Source organism: Ascaphus truei, chromosome 8 (genome assembly GCF_040206685.1).
Source record: "Ascaphus truei isolate aAscTru1 chromosome 8, aAscTru1.hap1, whole genome shotgun sequence".
Classification (NCBI taxonomy): domain Eukaryota; kingdom Metazoa; phylum Chordata; class Amphibia; order Anura; family Ascaphidae; genus Ascaphus; species Ascaphus truei.
The window spans coordinates 11,939,159-11,962,227 of NC_134490.1; positions in this window are offsets into that span (position 1 = coordinate 11,939,159).

Consider the following 23,069-nt stretch of genomic DNA (forward strand, 5'->3'; position numbering starts at 1 on the left):
AACGAGTGAAATTAATCAGGACCAGATTACATTCTTGGACCTAGTGATTTTAAAGACAACGATGGCGTCCTCCAGTCTACAGTCCATACCAAGGCCACTGCCACCAACAACCTGTTGTCTTTCAGTAGTCATCATCCCAGACCGCAGGTTGAGGGCATTCCAGTGGGACAGTTCTTACGAGCCAAAAGAAACTGCTCCACAAGTGGTGATTTTGAGAAACAATGTCAAATTATGAGCCAGAAGTTTTTGGATAGAGGCTACAGCAAGAGCTGCATTAATAGAGCTTATAAACGAGCCAAATATTCAGACCGCAACATGCTACTGTATGGTAAAAAGCAAATGGTGAACGAACCAAGTACAGTAAGAATAATTGGCACGTACAGCAGACAGTGGAGAGAGATCAAAAGGGTCCTCAATAAACACTGGCACATCCTCTTGGAGGATGAGGTATATAAGTCAGTGCTTAATGATACTCCATCTATTACATACAGGAGACCCAAAAACCTGTCTGACACTCTAGTACACAGCCACTACAAAACACCAAACACAACAACTTGGCTCAGTAACACCACAAAGGGCACTTTCAAGTGCGGGACTTGCAAGGCCTGTGGTCACATTAATTCACAAAAAACATTCAAAAATGCCACTGGTTCAGCCACATATACAATCAAGGACTACTTCAACTGTAAAACAAGTGCAGTGATTTATCTAGCGACATGTAGATGCGGTTTGATGTATGTGGGCAAAACTTCACGCCAACTACGTCGCCGCATCCTTGAACATGTAAGCACCATCAGAAATGAAGTAGATACGCCGTTGGCACGACACATCAATTTGTTACATCATGGTGACACCACATCAGTGGGCTTTCAATGCATTGAACATGTATCACTCGGCCTCCGTGGAGGCGATATTGATAATGCTTTACTGAGAAAAGAGGCTAGATGGATTTTCATTCTGGGCACGCAGGCACCTCATGGTTTGAATGAGGATTTCAATTATAGTGCATTTTTATGAGACCCTCTTCACCATGCGCCCTCTCTAACCTCCCCATCCTCTAATACATCTATGGATAGGACCACCAATACTTACCTCAGAACCATTATGTACATTTATATTAATGTATACATGTATTTAAATGCCCAGGCTCTCTTAATAAAATAATAACATTATAATAATTAGAGGGCATATGTATGCATTAAAGTTAAAAACAATCACAATATCAGTATTTAGACCACAATAATACTGTAATTACAAGAGGGTACATTTAAATCATAACAATCAATAAGGCAACCAGTCATTTTGCGTGCATCTGCTTTATTAAAGGTTTTTAACCCACCTATGTATTTTTAACCACAGGATACCCTTGTCACAGACCTTTTCTGCACAACTGATACCAGGGGCCGCGCTGACGGCATTAGGTAAAGGAGGAGCTTTCCTCTAAGTGTGTTACCAGCGCTCCATGGCAACAGCAGGGTATAAAAGGCAGGTCTGTGCAGGGCGCCCTCCCTCCCCGGAAGAAGTTCCCTTGTTGGAACGAAACGCGCGTCGGGATGACGTCATAGCGACGCCGGCTGTACTGTTGCAGTGTCAAACTCATAGGAGTTTGTTCACGTCTTGTAGCTTTAAACTTTGATGTGGGCCACAGAAGTGGATCCCACTAGCTAGAAACTAGGCATATGAGAGCTTCTGCTGGCACTGGCTAGACCTAAGTATATATACACAGCAGGGTTGCGACTACATCTCTCCCCCCCCCCCCCGGGAAGGAGCTGCAAAAGTGTGAGTCCTGGCTATTAGTCTGGAGTACCCTCATGAGGTTAATAACGGGGTATACTTACCTGCACCCACCTCCTAGCAGCGCTCCCATTGATTTGCCATCAGGGGGGTCCTTTCCCTATCTGGGTTTGCATTTGGCTCTCTGTGTATGCAGCAGTGTTATGCACCTCACTGCAGCCTTGTAACACAGAGTTGCACTACTAATGCACTACTAATGCTCCCAGTGCCTGTGTATTACAACACCTATGTAGAGTGCACACTATTTGTTTCCCCTACAGGGTCATATACATTGTGCACCCACTATATTCTCACACCAGTATTGTGAGAATCTACAGTCTCTCTTATCTACTGTGCATCACACGAGTTATGACACTACCTGGTCATTCAGAGTGAATGCACATCAGAACTGCACAGTACACTTTTTAGGTTTTAAATATATTTGTTATGTTTGCATTTTTCAATAAATAAAAGTTTATTATTTTTATTAGTAGGGCTGAGTGCATCACATAGGGTTCTTTCTCTCTCCTCCTATACGCTAAGTTTCACCCTGATAGCACCTCCCTAGAAAGTCTATTTTGAGCTGAGCAGGATTCTTCCCTCCCCACCCCTTCCCCGCCCCTTCCCCCACTGACTGCATGTGATGTGATGTCACATGACTCGCGACCTTATTTGACATGGAGACATTGGGAGGGGTGGGGCGCGAACACTGCGGCTCCCAGGAAGAGGGCCGCAGCTCAAAAAGTTTGTAGGCAACAGGACTCCTGAGTCTCCCGCATGATGGTATTCGGGGATTGTCAATCCAGACAGGCAGCTGAGGTAGTGTGTGCGAGTCCTACCTATATCACGTGCAGCGCCTCCACCTCATCAGGATCTCGGCGTCCGCAGGGAGAAGGTCCTGATGAGGAACTCCTCGGTGGTGTCTTCCGCTGGAGAGTAACTTCAGTCTCACACAGTGAAATGTCTTTGATCAAGGGCATCTTTATTATAGTGGTATGGGCAAGCTGCCCCTCACAGCCAGCTGTCTCAGCCGCACATATTCCTTTGCTGTCCCTTTGACAGGTACGCCCTCCCAATGGAGTGGGATCCCCTCTCCCTGGACACAGTGTGGCTCTTATTCAGCTTGCCGTAGAAATGGACCACTAGTTACGGCACTAGTGGATCCTTCCTTCCCAACGCACTCCAACAACTCAGCAACAACCTAACTTTGGGCAGTACTGTGCCTTATATACTTCAGGAACAGTCACAGCTCTGATGTCACTAACTGTGGACTCAGAGCATGTAGCCACTCCCACCCATACATAGGGCACCTCACCAGGGTGTGAGGGCAAACCTCCATGATTACTGCTGGCATCCCTGTAACTTACCAGGTTTACTGCCAGCAGGGGAGACAACTGCAGACCATTTTACATGCATGGCTACATAAGTAAAGACGATGTAAGTATATATGGTGAAGATGTTCTTAATACTGCAAAATATATTGAAATATATATTTTTTCAGGATTTTACAGTGTATCTAAAATGACATTGCAATAATCTTGTGACTTCCAGTCCTTTAATCTTTTTTGATCTGGGCCTTTGGACAACTGATTGAAGAGCCCTTGTTTATAGTAGGATATATTTACCTAGCCACCCAATGATAACTTCCATGATCCAAATGAGTAAATATATGAATGTGCATTATTGTTAATAGTTAGCATGTGGTGGTTCAGGATATAGAATTGATGTAAACGTGGCTCTTGCTAATACTACCACAATTAATTACATTTACAAATGTGCAAGAGTAAGAATGTAGTAGTTTTACCTTTTGTATTTATTATTATACTAGCTTTTTGTACCCGGCTTTGCCCAGGGAGCTGCCGGCACAACTCCCCGCGCTGCTGCCGCATTTCCCCTCGCTGCCGGAACATCTCCCCGTCCCCCCCTCCCACCCCCCACTGCTGGCACATCTCCCTGCGACCCCCCCTGCTGCTGGCACATCTCCCCGAGCCCCACCTCCCCCCCGCTGCTGCCACATCTCACCTCGCTGCCGGCACATCTCCCTGCCCCCCCCCCCCCTGCTGGTACATCTCCCTCTGCTTCTGGCACATCTCCCCGCGCTGCTGCCGCATCTCCCCTCGCTGCCGGCACATCTCCCCCCCCACTGGTACATCTCCCCCCGCTGCCAGCACATCTCCACGCGCTGCTGCTGCCTCTCCCCTCGCTGCCGGCACATTTGCCTGTCCCCGCCTCCCCCCCAAGTAACTCCTTGAGAAATGGTGAACTCGCCCGAAACGCGTGGGAGGAGGTCTTTTTGTTATGTTCCCTAGTATCCGTTTTATGTAGTCTTAATAAATTATTTTTATTTCACCTGGTGAGTCTGAATCTATCGGAGCAGCGCTGATATCGATCATCCTACCTCGAGTCATATTGGAAGCTCAAAATAGTTGCGTTGACCTACAAATACGCAGCACAATGTCCAGTAAAAGTTTAGTTATTCTATGTCATGCCGTTTGTGAGATTTCGATGCTTCGACAAACAAACAAACGGAATAACAAAAACTTCGAAATATAGTATAGATATGTACATCTTTATTTATATAGCACCATCCAGGGACATAGGTCCTCAGAGCAGTGTTAATGTGACATAATATTATAACAGATAATGGGAATAAGCGCTTCAGACATAAAACAGGAAAGGGATTCCCTGCCCCGAAGAGCTTACAATCTAAGTAGTAAGTGAGGAGAACTTACAGAGACAGTAGGAGGGTGTGCTGGTAAGTGCGTCTGCAGGGTGTCTGGGTCAGTGCATATAAGATGTATAGTATCAGCCGTCGGAACTACCCATATGCTTCGTTAAAGAGGTGGGATTTAGGAAAGGTTCTAAAGGTGGAGAGAGCGGGTGCCAGTCAGATATTGAGGGGAAGGGCATTACAGAGCTGTGGGGCAGTGAGGAAGAGGTTTTAGGTGGGAGAGGGCTTTAGATACAAAAGGGGTTGTGTGGCAGGACGGCCTCGCGGCGGGGTCAGTAAGACGCTTGACACGATGGGAAACTTTAAACACTAGTGGTTTATTAGCCACAACCAAAATAAGTACGGGTGCACTGTCCCTTTAAGAAACTACTTTCTTGCAAATTAAAGCCTAGTCCCGTTAGGGACACTAACTCACTTCTTGAGCCCTTACTAACAGGACAGCCAGCTAATCTGGTCATGCCCAAAACATGCTACACAAACGATAACCAATAAGCATAATAAGAATAAAGTCTTATCTGTTTCAGCTCCAAACAGCAAACAGGAACACGGTTCCGGGGAGCAGGCTATGTCCAGCCTCGCAGCAATCTGTATCTTTATCCTGGGTTGGGGTCCCAGCTGGTCCCAGCAGCCTAGCTCCTCGCAGGACTGGGGACCAGAGCAACAGCAACGGCTTCCCAGCCGGGAGAGTTCTCTCCACCTTCCTGTGGAAAAACAAGCTCACCTTGTGTGAGCAACTTCCTGCTTTTTAAAGCACTTGTTTCACTGATAGTTCAGCCCCTGTTTAATTAGGCTGCAGGTGTGCTTCTTTCTGTCTGAGGAGATTAACACTCTGTGAACTGGCTGCAGCGTCTCTCCATTCACTATTCCAGCCTACTGAGTTAGTGACTCTGTCACAGTTGACAAAAGACACAACTATTATTAGCACAACTCAGAGCATTGTAAGTGTTTTTATACATAACATGCAGACATAGATTGTGTGTTATTAGAGCCATCAGCTTGGCTGGTCATTATAAAACCTGAGCTGGTTAAAGTCAATAGAGCCACATTCCATATACAGGGGCCGATTCACTAAGCTCCGTTAAGTGGCTTTAAGAGCGCAAAGTACCCTTTAAGCCAGATAAGGCTGCAGTGCGATTCACTAAGCAGTGATAACTGCGCTTTATCGCTCTTAAAAGGGCTTTTTTCAGCCCTCAGTGCAAAATGCGCATGACCAGGCTATTGCGCTGCTTTTTGCCAGTACAGGAGATTCACTAAGCAGCGCTAAGTGAGTCGGCCTTAAAAAACGCGTCTGACAAACGCGCCAGGTAAAGGCAGGCACAAAAGGAGCTGGACTTAGAAATGTTTTCTTTGTTTACCTTTTTGCAGGCACACCATCCATACAACAGGCCCGCGGGGGTCCCCGGGCGTCCGCAGGCCTGCGGTACCAATGTTGTGCCCCAAAAAATAAACAATACTATAAACCCCCCCCTAACACATACACTACAGTAATGGGCAAAATTGCTATTATCCACATATGGATAATAATGCATTTGCCCATTTAATATACATTAATCACAATAAATAAAATAAATACATTTTGTACTCACCCTTGTCTGGCACCCACGATGAAGGCCATACTCATCTTCATCACCGTCCATACACTCGGGTGCTGAAAAATATACACAAGAATAAAAAGAGCCAATCTAATGTCCCCTAACCCCTTAATCACCTTAGCTATTATTAACCGCTACAGTCATTAAGGGGTTAAGCCACCCTGACCCGATACCCACCCTTCACCCTTTTATGTGTACAGTGGCTTCATCAGGTATGTAGATATATATATATATATATATATATATATATATATATATACATATACATATACATACATACATACATATTATAATATATATTATAATATATATATATGCATGATTAACCAATATACGAATAAATGGTTAAGGATATACATGCCGAAATACAAATATCTCCAAATATCTCCAAATATCAAACAGCACCAAGCCAAATCAATAACTAAGAAATGCTAATAAAAACACTCAATTTGACAATGTGTACATGATACAATTAATCTGTGGATCATGTATACTTTGCCAAGCAATGGTCAAAATCAAATAAACTATTCCAAACAAGATACTGTACAAACCAATCATTAAATACAAACAAAGCAAATCAACAGAATTAAATTACCATCAATTAATTAATCCAATCTCAAGTTAATTACAATCAAAATCAATTACACAGTTCAAATCCTAAAAACAAACCATTCTGAAAAATAATCTATGTCAAAGTAACCACCATGTGACTAAATCTAACTTCCAAAAATAAGCCAAATAAATAATCTATTGCAAACAGCCTTTAAAATAGCCTTAGAAAAAATAACATGTACATTACAAACACATTTTACACAAAGCAGCAAATTCCAATTAAAAAAACATGAAAACAAGGCAAGCAAACATTATGCAAACAAGTTTTTATTATACCTGTATGTATGTCCATCTATAGTTTACATACATACAGGTGCAATAAAAGAGCATAAAAAACTATTTAATAACATTAAAAATAAACATACAATACATCCATTGACTGTCCCTGTACGTATGTATGTCCAGTGACAGACATAAATTCAGGGCCAATAAATGGACATACAAAAAAAAAAGGATGACATGAAAAAAAAGCAAAAAAAACCTGTAAAAGTAACATAACACATTTCTTTGGTTTACTTACCATTAGATGAACGACTCACCGAATCCCGTTGAACCGGATGTGTCGAAGAAATAATCCAACAACAGGAACCAGCTAACCATACAAAAATAAACCATTACAATCCAAAAGTGTCGGTGTCTTCTTTCTTCTATTTGTAATCCATAGCGGGGGTCTTCAGCTGTCTTGTTCTGGGTCTTCTTTTCTTCATCTGCCACGCCCTGGTCTTCTTCTTGTTCCGGAGGTCCTTAATAACCGCTAAGGTGATTAAGGGGTTAGGGGACATTAGATTGGCTCTTTTTATTCTTGTGTATATTTTTCAGCACCCGAGTGTATGGACGGTGATGAAGATGAGGATGGCCTTCATCGTGGGTGCCGGACAAGGGTGAGTACAAAATGTATTTATTTTATTTATTGTGATTAATGTATTTTTCATGGGCAAATGCATTATTATCCATATGTGGATAATAGTAATTTTGCCCATTACTGTAGTGTGTATGTGTTAGGGGGTGAGGGGGATGTGTGTTGTATATTGCAATGTTTATTGGGGGCAATTGTCCCCAAAAAACATGCTATTATGCCTTAACCCCTTCATTGCCTTAGCGGATAGCCGCTACGGTAATGAATTATTATTTATTGGTATTGGTGTTTTAATACTAGGGTAGATGTGCAGGGGGTCTCCTGAGCTGAACCGCATTGGTTTCAGCCTCGGGGGCCCCCTACTTCAGGATATATAGGCCCCTTTATGGGGTGCCGGTATCCCCTAAACTTTTAAAGCTCCCGCGTCACGTGACCGGGACATTTACATTATGCAGGGGATAGCGGCACCCCATAACGGGGCCTGTATCTCCTGAAGTGGGGGGTCCCCGGACCTGAAACCAATGCGGTTCAGCTCAGGAGACCCCCTGCTCATGTACACTAGTATTAAAAATCATATTTGTACAGCACGATCGCCTGTAAGAGCCGTGCATTGAGACGCAGCGTCTCCGTGCAGTTCTTACAGGCTGCTTTGTTTATATCAGTTATCGGTCTATCTAACTTTAAGCACGATATCAGGGGGGGAAGAAGGTGCTCGCACGATATGGCCCTTTTTGGCAAGGCAGGCCGAAAACGCGCCAAACACCCTTAGTGAATAGCGCTTTTGGCTTCACCCCTTTGCACCCAAGCGATGTAACCCATTTCAGCGCAAATTAACGGAGCTTAGTGAATCGGCTCCACAGAATGGAAACTTCGTTATGTACTAGGGGGGGGGGGGGGGGGGTGCAGGGGGTTCTTTGCATTTAAAGTAAAAAAAATGTATTAGAAAAATGTATACATGGTATTAAAAACATTAGGTCATTAACCCATCCACCACCAATCCCATACAATTGTGCCTCAAGTGGAATGTATTTAATTATTGCGCCTTCAAATATACATTTTATCTTATGTTGTCTGCTTATATTAGCCTTTTGCTGAAATTACACATTCACTGCCCTTTACTCTCACGGGAGTGGGTTTCCAGTCTGTTTCCTCCAAAGCCTTTTCATTGAATAGAATTTGACACATTTGTTATCATGAACTTCAACATACACTTTTCTAAGTAATTTCTTCCTTAAAGCAACAGTTCAAGCTATATATATATGTATGTGCATTAATACAATCCACACAAGTAAATAATTGGCTATGTTGCCGGTCGATCCGTCCTCCTGTGATCGATCTGCGAAGATTCGGCTTGCGGGTTCACTACATGGCTGTGAGTGCAGCAGAAGAGGACCAAAGATGCAAAGTTCTGTGAGGAAGATCATGTGACCAGGCAGTCACTTGATACAATTGGTGCACTGCTAGAGAGAGGACAGGGCTCAAAAAGGGGTGTGCCAGAGCCTGTTTCAGAAGAGGAAGGAGTTTGACTTTATAAATGGTTGCTATAGAAACAAAGAATGCTTGTTACATTATAATACATTAACATTTTATTTTAAAATGTTTTTTTTTTTTTTAAACGCTAGAAGTATTTTCTCATAGTACAGAACTGATTTATTTAAAATAAAAAAAAAAACACGTAGGATATTGCTTGGGCTGCCGCTTTAACTCCCAACTGTTTGTCAGTGGACTAATTGTAACAAAAAACTGTTGTCCATAAAAACACACATCGGGTAGAAATGAATCTATTATTAGCTGACTCTGTTGCAAGGACCACTCACCCCATCTTCAGGGAGTGGGCGGAAGTATTGGGGTTACGGGTGGGTACTTTAATTCGTGATTTGGACTTTTACCAAAGGATGGGAAAAACTAAAAAAAACAAAATGCAGGAAGTGCTAGAAGAGCATAATAACGTACAAATAATAAATAAATAGGTTTGAAATCACGAAAACAATTAGGATACTAAAATAATATAACTGAAAAACCGCAAACTCAAAAGATATGTCGAGAAACCCCTAAGCGTTGCTGACCCCTCTGGCAGTGGAAGGGTTAAGAACCAGAGACGTAGGCTGTAAAGCTATAGGTGAGCAGTGCACGGTAACCTGCCTTTACATACATACATTTAATGAGAGCAGTCCTAGCAGATCTCCATGCTTACCAATGGTGGTGTCTCATACTGCTTATGTCAAAGCACTTTACACTCTCGATCAATTCACTTAAAATAAGTACAAGGCCTTGGCATGGATTCATATTTGTCCATCTGGCATCACTCGTGCACTTTAGCAGCTTACCATGCTGAGATGTATGAACGTGCCTTAAACCCTTAATCCTACTAGGCTGGTGTCAACCAGATAGAGAAGTCTTTCGGTTTCTCTTATGACTGTTAAAGCTGCAGACCAAGCAATATACTATGTCTGTTTTATTTTTATCGAATCAGTTCTGAACTATGAGAAAATACTTGTAGCATTTTTTTTTTAAATCACTCTGAATTATATTTTTTATGTATTATAATGTAACAAGCATTTTTTCTATTTTTATAGCAAACATTTACAAAGTCACATCCCCTTCCTCTTCTGAAACAGGCTTGGACACACCCCTTTTTTTTAGCCCTGCCCTCTCTCTAGCAGTGCACCAATCGTATCTAGTGATACCTGGTCACATGATCTTCCCCACAGAACTTTGCATCTTTGGTCCTCTTCTGCTGCACTGACTGCTATTTAGTGAACCCCCGAGCCGAATCTTTGCCGATCGATCTCAGGAGAACAGATCGATCTGCAACTTAGCTAATTACTTATCATTATGTGGATTGTATTGATGCCCATATTAAATGGGGGAGGGAGAGCGGGGGGGACGGCAGCTTGGACTGCTGCTTTAAGAGAAAATAAGGGATATGACCTGTACTTTCATGTTTATTTGTATGTAGGAGAATTTATGAAAGTACGTTTGAAATTAATTTATCTGAGCCTGGTAATCTTCGATAATGACATGTTTCGAATTGCATTTATTTCATTTAGTTATCCGTTTAGTTCTTCTCATACTATCATACACTGCACTGTGATATTCTGCAAAAGTGGTTGACATAAATTCCATTAAGTACATAAAAGATGGGGCTGTGTTGTGAATTTATTTTTGTCACGGGTGTTATTGCCAGAACGACACAGCCCTTTTTCTAAAAGCCATGTATGTTGGCTGAACCCTAGTATTTGCTAATTCCGCTTTCAGCCTACGTATAGAATTGTACTACATGCATTTTGAACAAGAAAAGCAACAGGAATTCTGAAATAAAACTCTACATACAAAACATACCGGCCATTGTCAAGCGACATAGTTTCAAGTTGTTAATGCACAAGAATCCTATTTTTCTCACACAACAAGGCAACACATACAGCATTACACTCATTTTGGAGAGCTGCATGTCTGCCATATTCATTGCTATGCACATTGTGTTTGAGACTGAAAAAGACATTTGAACAATTATTAAATCATTTATTATAACTCCTACAAAAACCTTAAAGCTGCAGTTCAGACTCCCGTTTTTTTTTTTTTTTTTTAAACTTCAATAGTTTCATGTGGGCAATCTCTACTTACCTAAAAAAACTGCATAGCTGCCGGTCAATTCGTTCTCCGTCTATTGATCGGCAAAGTTTGGCGACATCTTTAAATATGGGGAAAGTAAATCGTTGCTATAGGAACAAGCATGCTTGTTAAAATAGAATACAAGAAAATTGGTCTTTCACAGTTGTTTTTTTAAAAACAGAAAATGCTAAAAGTATTTTTTCTTACTACAGAACTGATTTATTAAAAAAACACACATGCAGGATATTACATGAACTGCAGCTTTAACACCCATCCTCCACTCATTTAAAGCTGCAGTTCAGTCAATATCCTGCATGTGTGTTTTTTTTTAAATAAATCAGTTCTGTAGTAAGAAAAAATACTTTTAGCATTTTCTGTTTTAAAAAAAACAACTTTTAAAGACCAATTTTCTTATATTCTATTTTAACAGCCATTTGCTAAGGCACTGTCCCTTCATGTCCTGTCACAAGCCCTGGCACACCCCTTTGTCAGCCCTGCCCTCCCTCTAGCACATGTCAGTGCAAGATTGCTCATGAATATTCATGAGCTTCCACTGACAGACAAGCAGAATATAAACAGATCCCTTCACTAATTATGTCACCAAATTTCGACCTATCAATACATGGAGAACGAATTGACCTGCAGCTATACAGTTCTTTAGGTAATTAGAGATTGCACACATAAAACTATTAAAGTAAAAAAATAAATAAAAAAATTAAAAAAAAGACTGAACTGCAGCTTTAATTCTGAGTACTGGTGTTGCTTTATCCCACAAGTGCTCTGTCAAACACTGAACAGCATCACAAATATACCCATATGTGTAGTTTACATTGGATGGCCTGGAAGATCTACTCTGTTATCAATTACATCCTTATTCTTGCATAGGGCATTTTGTATATACAGTATGTTATCATATAGCACACGACAATATTTCTAGTTTTCTTACTGCTGCTTTATGGGGTTAGCCGTATAAAAATAAAGCTGCACAAGGCAAAAGCAAAATCAAACACTATCTGAGCTGCTAAAACCTGCCATGGTATGATCCTAGCGACAAAGAGTTATGCAGATAAATTGATGCTGACCCTGTATCACTGCAGTGATCCATCATTATTTTCAGGAAATAGGTGATCATTTCTCTTTCAAGGAAGATTTATGGTGATGTAATCCAAAGGTACAGCAAATGTGCATTACCTTATTTATTCCCCGGCTATATTCAATCCTAAAGCTACTTCATTTTGGCTGAATAACCGGTTCTTCTGCTAAAGGTTCATTGTGTATTTCTTTGCCTGGGACATTGGCGCTGCTTTGAGCATGTTTCTTTAGTGGACCTGTGTTCAGTTCAAACGATAAATCTCAACAATATTATATTATCTCGTCAAATGATTTTCAAGGTCAGAGGGAAATCTGGAACAATTTTTTCGTGCATGCTTTGGTTCTGCGATTGAACAGTTTGGCTGGGGTGAATGTTCCTATAAAGAAGTGAACATTTTCATCCAGTTATGGCCAGACACGTCTTGGGGCTTTATTTTACAGAATACATATATCATATTTTGTATTGAACTGAATATACAGTAGACATTACGGTCACACTTCCTATGTATCACACAATAGCAAGAGCAGTGTTTTGTTTTCATTATTATATCAATAATATACATTTATTACACAAACGATGCCTCCTCTTTTTCAGCACTGTTGTTTGCCGTTTGGATTTTACTAAACATTTTATAACAAGCTCCCAGGCTGTTTAAATGGACCCAAGACAATAATTCACACAACTAGCATTTATAATTTCAGGTTTCCTGATACTTTCCTACAGTACACGTTTTTCCTGCTATCAGCAATATATTAAATAGTTATATGGAGAAATAGGAGGTGTTATGGGGGGAGTCACTAGTTGAACATATTATAATGTGTTGTATAAATTCCTTGCTTTCTCAAGCCTGTAACTTCCACATGTTATGATTGAACTAAGTCAGGGGTGCTCAACTCCGGGTGCTCAAGTACCCCCCCCCTCAACACCAACAGGTTAGGTTTTCAGATATCCCTGCTTCAGCACAGGTGGCTCAATCAGTCCCTGCTTCAGCACAAGTTGCCCAATCAAAGGCCCAGTCATCGATTGCCACCTCTTCTCTCTCACTCGACTCCCCCACCCCTTCTCTCTCACTCAATTTCCCCTTCTCCCACCCCCCTCTAAAACTGGCACCTTGTCGGGATGCCTCCAGTTCCGTGGCAAAAGGTTGCTGGGGCCCCGGGGGCAGAAGCTGGCCGGGTGCACTGCGGACATTCCAAATGCTGGTGATGAAATTGCCATCCCAGGTCAACACAATGTTGAAGAAGAGCTCAACGTTGCTGGAAAGAATGGTGCAAAAACGCTCTCCAGCACATTGAGCAGGGATAAAAAAATGATATATTTTGGAACAAACTATACATTTGCAACATCTAGGTTATAAATAATTTTGGCATGTAATACAAACCTGCAAACAAATGTAAGGATAGACTTGTGGATAAAATATTAGATACAATAATAGCGGTTGCAAATGCAATTTTGTTTAGTACAAACAAACATATATACACGAGCAAAATAAGAATTCAACTTGCATGGTACAATGAACAATTTCTCAGTCTGTAATGATCTGCAACAGGGGGGCTCAACTCCAGTCCTCAAGCCCCCCCACCCCCTAACAGGTCAGGTTTGCACCAAATCACAAATATGCACATGCTTCATTTATTAACCCCTTCAGGGCACTTTCAAATACACACAAAGATTATTCTGCAGGACAATAAGAAATGACATATTTTTAGTTTAGGTGCATGGTAAACAGAGTCTACCTTGGTGAGGTTGCAAGGCTTGAATCATGTTTTGATCAAAATATGCAACCAAATGATTCCTGTGTCACACAGACTTCGGTTCTCCATGTAAATATGTCACTGGTGTATTTTAGCCCAAATTGGTAGGAGCGCAGGAATTGTTATTTGTTTTCCATAAATGGAAGGCCAATCCTTTTACCCGCTGCATACTTCACAAAGGGAGGAGCGTGGTAATATGTGCAGTATTTGTTTTCCATATGTATGTATGTACTGTACAGTATGTATGTATGTATGTACCACATATCCAATATATATCTCAACAAAAGCACATAAGGTCGGATAAAGAATATACAAGTATGCAGCATTCATTGTATTGAGACAAATCCCATCTCGCAAATCGCGAGGAGTAGACAGAAAAGTAACTAACATTAATACATTGAGTAACACAAATTAAAGAAGGCAGCCTGCCACCAATGGGGCCAATTACAGAGAACTATTGACGCGTGGCAACGGGAATAGCGAGTAGTTAATCAGGCATGTGTATCGTCTATGAGGCGTCCTCTGAGTCAAAGGGCTTTATACTGTACTAGGAGTTGTCCCAGATGACTAGTTCTACTATTAAAATAATGTACAGGCAATTAACAAGCTTGTTTTCTTCTCCATCAGCTCCCTTTGTATTTGCCTTGGCCTTCAAGGACCTCCCGATGGAAGCCTTTTCCTCTTTGATCACGGGCACGCTGTTAGTGAAGGGCAGGGTTAACATGCATATCATTACAACACAGTGGGGGCTACCTATCAACCAGAGAGTTACGCAGCCATGCAGACCAGTCTTGCTCAACTCCAGTCCTCAAGCCCCCCCCCCCCCTCCTGCCTTTTAGTCCCTGCTTCAGCACAGGTGGCACAATCAGTCTTTAACTGAGACTCTGATTTAAACCGCCTGTGCTGAAGCTGGGATATCCTGAAAACCTGACCTGTTGGGCGAGGGGGTGGGGGGAGGGGACTGGAGTTGAGCACCCCTGCTGTACACCATCAATTATTTGACATTCTTTGGCCAGACTGACGGGTTGGTCGCCCTCGATTGTGCTTCTGTATTCATTTACAGATCATATCGTATAACGCCTTCTGAAATCCACATCCTATGGTAATATTGTGACACGGCGATGGGAAATACAATGTATTCGCGACATGATTTGGGGTTTCGCTGTCGAGCACAATGGCATTACGAGTTTGAGAAGTCGACGTTTCCATACGTTTCCCGTGTTTATGGTTGACATGTTATAGTTATAATCGGTGTACACATAGTGGTATGGGCATATGTTGTTGCACATCATTTAGTGTGTTGTAATGACTATATATTTATATTATTTGAAAGAATCAGCCATGGTGACATTCAAGCTTAATGCCATAAAGAATGAGGTGAGCTCAACCCTACTGTACCTCTATGACAGAATCAGTAACACGCTGTAACTTTCAATACTTTATGCAGTACGCAGCTATGGAAAGGGAATTGGCCATATATATATAGATGGAAAACATCCCAAATTGGCTTGCAATTTATTAGTGAACTTTTACATGTTGATCCTTTTTACAAAGGAGTCATTTAGTTGCATCTTTTAATAAAACAAAATCATTTTAGTCTGCTAACCCCGTCAAGGTAAACTCAATGTAAGCAGGTACACTAAATATATAATATGTCTTATTGTCCTATGGACTAAAAGTCTTCACTATTTCAAGCTTAGTGCAAAGTTGGTGTTAAATGAGTTAAAGGAGTAATCCAATACAGCATTTTTTTTAAATATGGGATTGAAGCAGGGGGTCTCAGGAGCTGAGCCCTGCTAATTTCAGGGATTCTTACCTCCGAAGTAGGTGCTGGTAGCTACTGTACTTCGGCTCAGCAAGCAGGGCTGTAATGTTTAAAGCTCCCACGTCACATGGGCCAATAGGATGCTGCACCGATGATGTCATGCCTTCCTAGTGGCCCGCAAGACTCAAAAACATTCAACAGCGGACATATTGTGAACCCTTGCAGCCGAGGAGAGCGGCTAACGGCATCTAATTCGGAGGTATCTCCGGAAGTAGGGGTTCCCCGCAGCTCAAATTAACGGGGTTCAGCTGAAGAGACCCCTGATTCAATGCTATATATTAATTTAAAAAAAAATTGCGAAGACATCTGCCAGCTTCGATTGCCGCTTTAAAATGATAGCTATCAAAGAAGATTGACAACGTCCTGCTAGGATTTTAGTATCGAAGTTTATAAGTGTAGCGCTATTTCCCCCACCCTATGGGAAATGTGGTGGCTACTGAGTGTGTGGTGCTTTACCTGTGGCTCACAGGAGGCCTGAACCTCCGCTGCTGGGAGCCTGGGGTGTACCTGATCCGTCTGGTGACAGCGCCTCCACAATGTGTGAGACAGCGCTGCCCACAGTAACTGACAGTGGTATAGTTGGTGCACGTTGTGAGGTACCTGCCCAGGTGCTCCAGCACCCGGGTATGGCCGAAAAGCAAAAGGGATCCACTGATCCAGTGAAGCCTCTGCCTCTGCGTGGGGTGAACTCCGGTAGGAGGGTCTCTCCTTTGATAGTCTATGATAGTGCAGTGGTGGTCCGGCCCCAGACCACAGACTGCAAATCGCTGTGCGGCGTCTGCAAATGGCACTATACACTAACTGTAAACAGCTACAGGCAGTCAGTCACCCAACCACCCACCCAGGCAGTCAGTCACCCAACCACCCACCCAGGCAGTCAACCCAGGCAGTCAGTCACCCACCAAGGCAGTCAGTCAGTCACCCAGGCAGTCAGTCACCCACCCAGGCAGTCAGTCAACCTAGGCAGTCAGTCACCCACCCAGGCAGTCAGTGAAGTCACCCAGGCAGTCAGTCAGTCACCCACCCAGGCAGTCAGTGAAGTCACCCAGGCAGTCAGTCAGTCAGTCATCCATCTGGGTGGTAGCCTGTCCAACCACTTCATCACACTGACTATTTCTCCACCTAGGGTCCCTGCCGAGATTCGGCATGCCATTGCCACGAGAGCATGCTTCGTTGGGATTTTGAATTTTCTGTGCTGGACTGTGTGTGGTGCACTTGCGGAGGTCTCGAGTCTGCCTAACATCACCCATATGAGGTTGGACGCTGAAACCTCTGAAAGACCTACTCCGATGTCCAGGCTAATGGTTTTTATACCTCAATGCTTTTAACTGCTGACTTTTTGTACGTGTTTTCTACCCCCTCCCCCCTTTCTCTCTTCTCCCTTTTATTACCACTAAATATTCTCAATATTTCTCTCTGAGGGTTTTGCGCTTTTCTTTTTGTTTTCTATATCAGGCAGTAGATCAAGCAGCAAGCGAGTCAGGCGGAGAGATGCTTTGATAGGAAGGCTGATGCAAGGGAAAAGCACATTGATCTGCCAACCAGGAAGCGATCAGCTTATAAAGGATGAGCCCTGGATCAAACCGCAACCCTGGATGAAAGTCATGGCGGCTCCAGTGACCCCCTGTGCCTGGATCCCTCATGTACATTGCAGTTTTGGATTCAATTCAGCATAAGAAACTGGTTTCCTTTCAATATTAGGTGGAAACGGCAAGGGCGCAAATTTCATCAGGACACAAGAAGAAATATAAAACACACAACTATAGTGCAACACTGTATATCAATATAAAACAATGTTAGTAATTCTTTGAATATTAGACTCACGTGTTGCACGTCATAGACAGGCAGTTTGGTTATATAGAGTGACCAACTCTGAATGCATCCAGGTAAGTGCTGCACACCGTCACAGATGATCCATAAGAGACAGAGGGGGGAGGGGGGGGAACCCACATACAGGAGGAGAAAGCAGATATAGTGTAAAATTACTTTAATTCATATAAAACACAAAGTAATGCACTTACATAAGTGTCTTTGTGGCAGGCATTCAGACCACCCTGGGTCACAACACAGGAGCTAGGCAGGCGACACTTCCAAAAAAATATTAGCCTATTCTATACCACTAGAGGCCAGCACGCTGCTATATATATTCAGCAGTAGCTTATCAAACCCACCCAGATAGAGATGTTTTATTGAAAATGAAATTGAAGCAGTCTGTGTGAGCTCCGGCCTAGCAGCATTCATTGAGTGTTCCTGTGTCTAGAGCAGTTTTTCAACAGGGGTTTTTATGAACCCTTGAGTTCCCTGGCCATCCATGTGAAAATTGTACCAAATACAGAAGAATTTACAATGCGTCTGATCTCAGGCGCGCTATTAGAGAGGATTGGGGATCCTTACAATGCATCTGATCTCAGGCGCGCTATTACAGAGTGTTGGGGATCCTAACAATGCATCTGATCTCAGACACGATATTACAGAGGGTTGGGGATCCTTACAATGCATCTGATCTCAGACACGATATTACAGAGGGTTGGGGATCCTTACAATGCATCTGATCTCAGACACGATATTACAGAGGGTTGGGGTTCCTTACAATGCATCTGAGCTCTGACACGCTATTACAGAGTGTTGGGGATCCTTACAATGCATCTGATCTCAGACGCGCTATTAGAGAGGGTTGGGGTTCCTTACAATGCATCTGATCTCAGACACACGACTAGATAGGGTTACAATGCATCTGAGTTTAGTCACGCTATTAGAGAGGGTCAGGGTACCTTACAATTAGAGATGGGCGGTTCTGCCCAAATCGGTTTCCTGTATTTTCTCGCATTTTTAACCCAAAATCCGTTTTGTGGTGTAAAATCCACAATGGATTTGGTCGGTTTTAATTTGCGCAGATCAAAAACAGCCATTGGATACAACACGTCGATGGATTTGTAGAATCCAATCCACGAATTCAGCAATCAGTGGATTAAATTCTACAAATCCGTCCACAGGTTGTGAAATCCGCAGAATGTATTGGTAATAACTTATAAATCCACAAACCGTGAATCGCCCTTTTTGAGATTGATCCGCTGAAATCATGATTTCAGATGCGCCAATAGAGAGGGTTGGGGTTACACAGAATTTCACAATATAATCATAAGGTTCCTTAACCAAAAAATGTTTAAAAAAACACTGGTCTAGAGGGATAAAAGAAGAGTGATTTTCAAAACAAACTTTCACTCTTGTCTTTCCAATAACATTCTATTTCTAGAGATGTGTTCAAAGCTTTGGGAGTGCTGATTTCACCATATATGAAATAAAATAAATATATACTACATAGTGTAATCAGCTTCAAAAAATGTCTCTCAATTCTAGGATTCAGAAAAATGGGAACTCACAATCTTTCAGACAAAAAACAGCATTTCCCACATGAAATGTGATTAAGGATGTCCAGAATTTAGCTTCTCTGGTAAGTTGGTGATGGTGGTCACGGTGTGATGTATCCTTAGCAAGACAGAAATAACACCATAGTACAACACTGTATATAATAAAAGTGTGTATTGTCCAAAAAATAGTATCACACTTACATGAATAAATAGCAACATAGGCACATAATACTAAAGATGAGTGGCTGATCGATATGTCTACCGTTCCGACTCGAATCTCTCAATCTGCCAGGCTCCCGGTGAGCGTCCCGTCACTTCCGGCACTTTCGGTAATCGGGAAAGAGGAACGGGCGGCAATCCGTTGTGGGAATGGAGGATTATGCTGATTACAAAGCTTCGAACACAACTGTACAGAAGGAACTCTGGATCTTTCTTCCTAGGGTTGAGCTGCGACCTTGTTACCTTATTTATTGCACTTGCACGTTCACTTTATATATTTTTTATATAATATACCTTTTAGTGATTTATCATTGTTTAAATTATCACATTTAATACTCTTTATAGGAGCGCCTTAGCACCACTTTCTGTCACTATTTCTAGAGATGCCTGCTATGCATTGCTCTGTTTTAATTCCAATATAAATAATTTTGTCCATACGGCTTCCTTCAGCCTTTTGCTCACTTTTAGAAGTATTGCTCTTCTATAGGAACAAGGGTTTCCATAGAGTAACATATAATAAGGTAGATATGAATGCTTGTTACTAGGAGTGGGCATTTTTCAGATATGTGGGTGGGTGACAGTGGGAAAGAGTGACAAGGGAGGAAGAGAGCGTGACATAGAGGAGAGTGACGGGAGAGAAAGTGTCTGGGGGGAGAGAGTAACATGGAACAGAGTAGAGTAAATTGGGAGGAGAGAGGAGACAGAAATGGGGTGGGGTGGGAGGGGGAGAGTGTCTCTACCTCCTCCATTAGCCTGTGTGGTCCCCTGACGCGATCCGAGGCTTCCTCTCTCCTGCTGGTCCCACCTTATCTGATAATGCTATCCCTTGTGTCAGAGAAGGTCGGGCCAGCAGAAGACACGTTGCCTCTGATCTGCACTTAACCCCATCTGATCCCTACAGTTGCACCGGAAAAGATGGGGGACCTGCAGTGGGAATGCCTGGATGGTACTTTTTTCATGGAAGGGACTCTCCCCCCTGACCACCACTGAACTACAGTATGATCACCCCCCAAATCACAGAGTGCACATCAGATTAACAGGGGTGAGAGAAGGGGACCCAAACCTTCATAAGAGGCAGAAACAAGGTTTTAGGTCATTTCTGCCTGGGATTTGGGCCAATAGATTCAAACAGCATTAGATTTTGACTGGGATCTATAGAGTTTGGAGGAGAGCACTGATTTCCCCTTCTCAAAAACTCATCCTTCTGTTACTGGATTTATTGCAGGTCAAGTCTTTACTTAAGTCTTCTAATAGAAATCCCTAAAAACAAGAAAACAGATGGAGGATCTGGAAAGGTTTTATTGGGAGGGTGATATCCTCTTGAAAGTCTACAAGCAGTTTTGGGAGATGGTCAAACAATGACTATCATGATTCCTTGTCTTTCTCGGTTACAGTCAAAAAAAATAAATATAAATACACTCTTCTGCACATTAAGATGTAAGTATAGTGTGCTTTAAAAGGAACTGACCAAATAATTATATTTAAGCATCGTGTGCTTTGTAAATGTAAGAATAAACACAACCCGGTAAAGCCACTTCTGGAGTTCTCAATTCAATTTGCCTTCTCTGACAGCGATTGTACAGATGATCACCCTTACTTTGTGGAGAGAAAAATGAGTTCTAAAGAATACTTGTAAGATAGGCTTATGTTTCCCAGGGACTGCGATTCATGCATGTAATTTTTCAAATTAATGACAAGACGTGGATAGAGTGTATATGTTTGCAACAAAAACATCTTGTTAAAAAGCACTGTGTTAAGACAGCTCACAGAAAAGCGAGATTAAATCTCTGGCTGAGCCTTTTGTGGAGCTTGATTGATGAGAAAACTATGCGGTAGTATTCATTGTTTATTAAATGCCGCTTGGCCAGCAGCAGAAACAAATACTTTCAGAATACAAAATTAAATCTGTATTTCTCACTATTTTAAGCCGATGAAATAGCAGTTTTTTTTGGAGGGGTGGGGGGGGGGGGGGGGTGAGGTGAGGGGAGGGTAAGGAAAGATAAATGAATGTACACTTATTACGTTCAGCGTTTCTGCATATGGTCTTCCTTGGGCAATTGACGCCATAAAATGCATATGGGGGATTATATATCTACAGTAGGTCGCAAGTCCAGGCTTCTAAAAAAAACTGCATAGCTTTCATTGGGATTTTTTAAATTTAATAAATCGGGGGCAATTTTTTTTGCAGCCCTTTTTCCCCCACTTTAGCACTTTGATATAGCACCCCCATAATCTGTTAGTGCAGTGATTCCCAATTAGGGTTCCGCGGAGTAGTCCCAGGGGTTCCGCCTAGCTGCCCGCAGCCCGCGACAGCTTTCCTGGCTCTCCCTCTCCCCGGCTCTCTCCCTCCCCCCCAGAGCCTGCTCACAGCCGTGCTGTAGCAGTGTGGCACTTCTGGTGCCTGCTGCTAGCGAGCGCATGTGTGTGTGCAGTCCTCACCCCCGCAGCCGCCTCCTGCCCCCCGCCTCCGCCTCAGGTAGGCATATGGGGGGAGAGACAGGGGTTGGGGGCGAGAGGAAGATGTGAGATGCAGGGGGGTGGTTATATGAGGGTGATGTGAGATGCAGGGGGGTGGGGTACATGAGGGTGATGTGAGATGCAGGGGGTGGGTATATGAATGTGATGTGAGATGCAGGGGGATGGGTATATGAGGGTGATGATGAGGGGTGCTGGGGGAGATATGAAGATGATAAGAGGGGCTGGGGGAGAGATGAGGATGATGATAATGAAGATGAAGGGTGCTGGGGCAGATATGATGATGATGATGATGATGATGATGATGATGATGATGATGATGATGATGATGATGATGATTTTACCCATGCGGCCTGATTTTTTTAAAATATGTATTGGTGGGGTCTTTTTAAAATGTATTGAGACGGTGGCGGTCTTTTTAAAATGTATTGGGGCAGTGGGGGTCTTTTTAATATGTATTGGCGGGGGCGGGAATATTTATTATGTATTACGGGGTGGGGTTACATGAATTTAGCGTTTTTTTTTGGTATTTATTTTGTGGGGGTGATTATATGAGTGGGGAAATTGATGGAAGGTAGGGGTGAATGAGAGGAGAGAAGGGGGGGAGTGAGTGAGGAAAAGAGGGAGTAAGAGTGACACGTAGGGGAGATAAATACATGCGAGGCGGGAGGGGGGGGAGAGTGAGTGAGACGGAGAGAGAAATACATGGGTAGAGGGTGGGAAATAGAGGGGGCTCGTGAGGTGTGAAATTAACCTAATATGTGTTAGCCAGATAGGGGTTCCCCGAGATTTTTCAAAATACTTAAAGGGTTCCTCCAAACAAAAAAGGTTGGGAATCACTGGGTTAGGAAATACTATGGAATCAAAATGATACTACAGCTACTCAATTGAAGAGATCCCTTTGTGCCAAGTGTCTCCCTCCTGCAAAAGTTATGCAACTACTGTTACCCACGTTTTGCAGCTAAAATCATGAAATATATGCATCTATCTGAACAAGCGCCTCACCCCTACCACATGCAGCACTTATCATCTGAGATCTGACTCCAAAAGACTGTTCATGGTCCCAAGGCTCAACAAAGTATCCGGCCGCTCCTCCTTCTCTTACCGTGCACCCCAAAACTGGAACAAACTTCCGGAGATTCTCACCTACACCACCAGT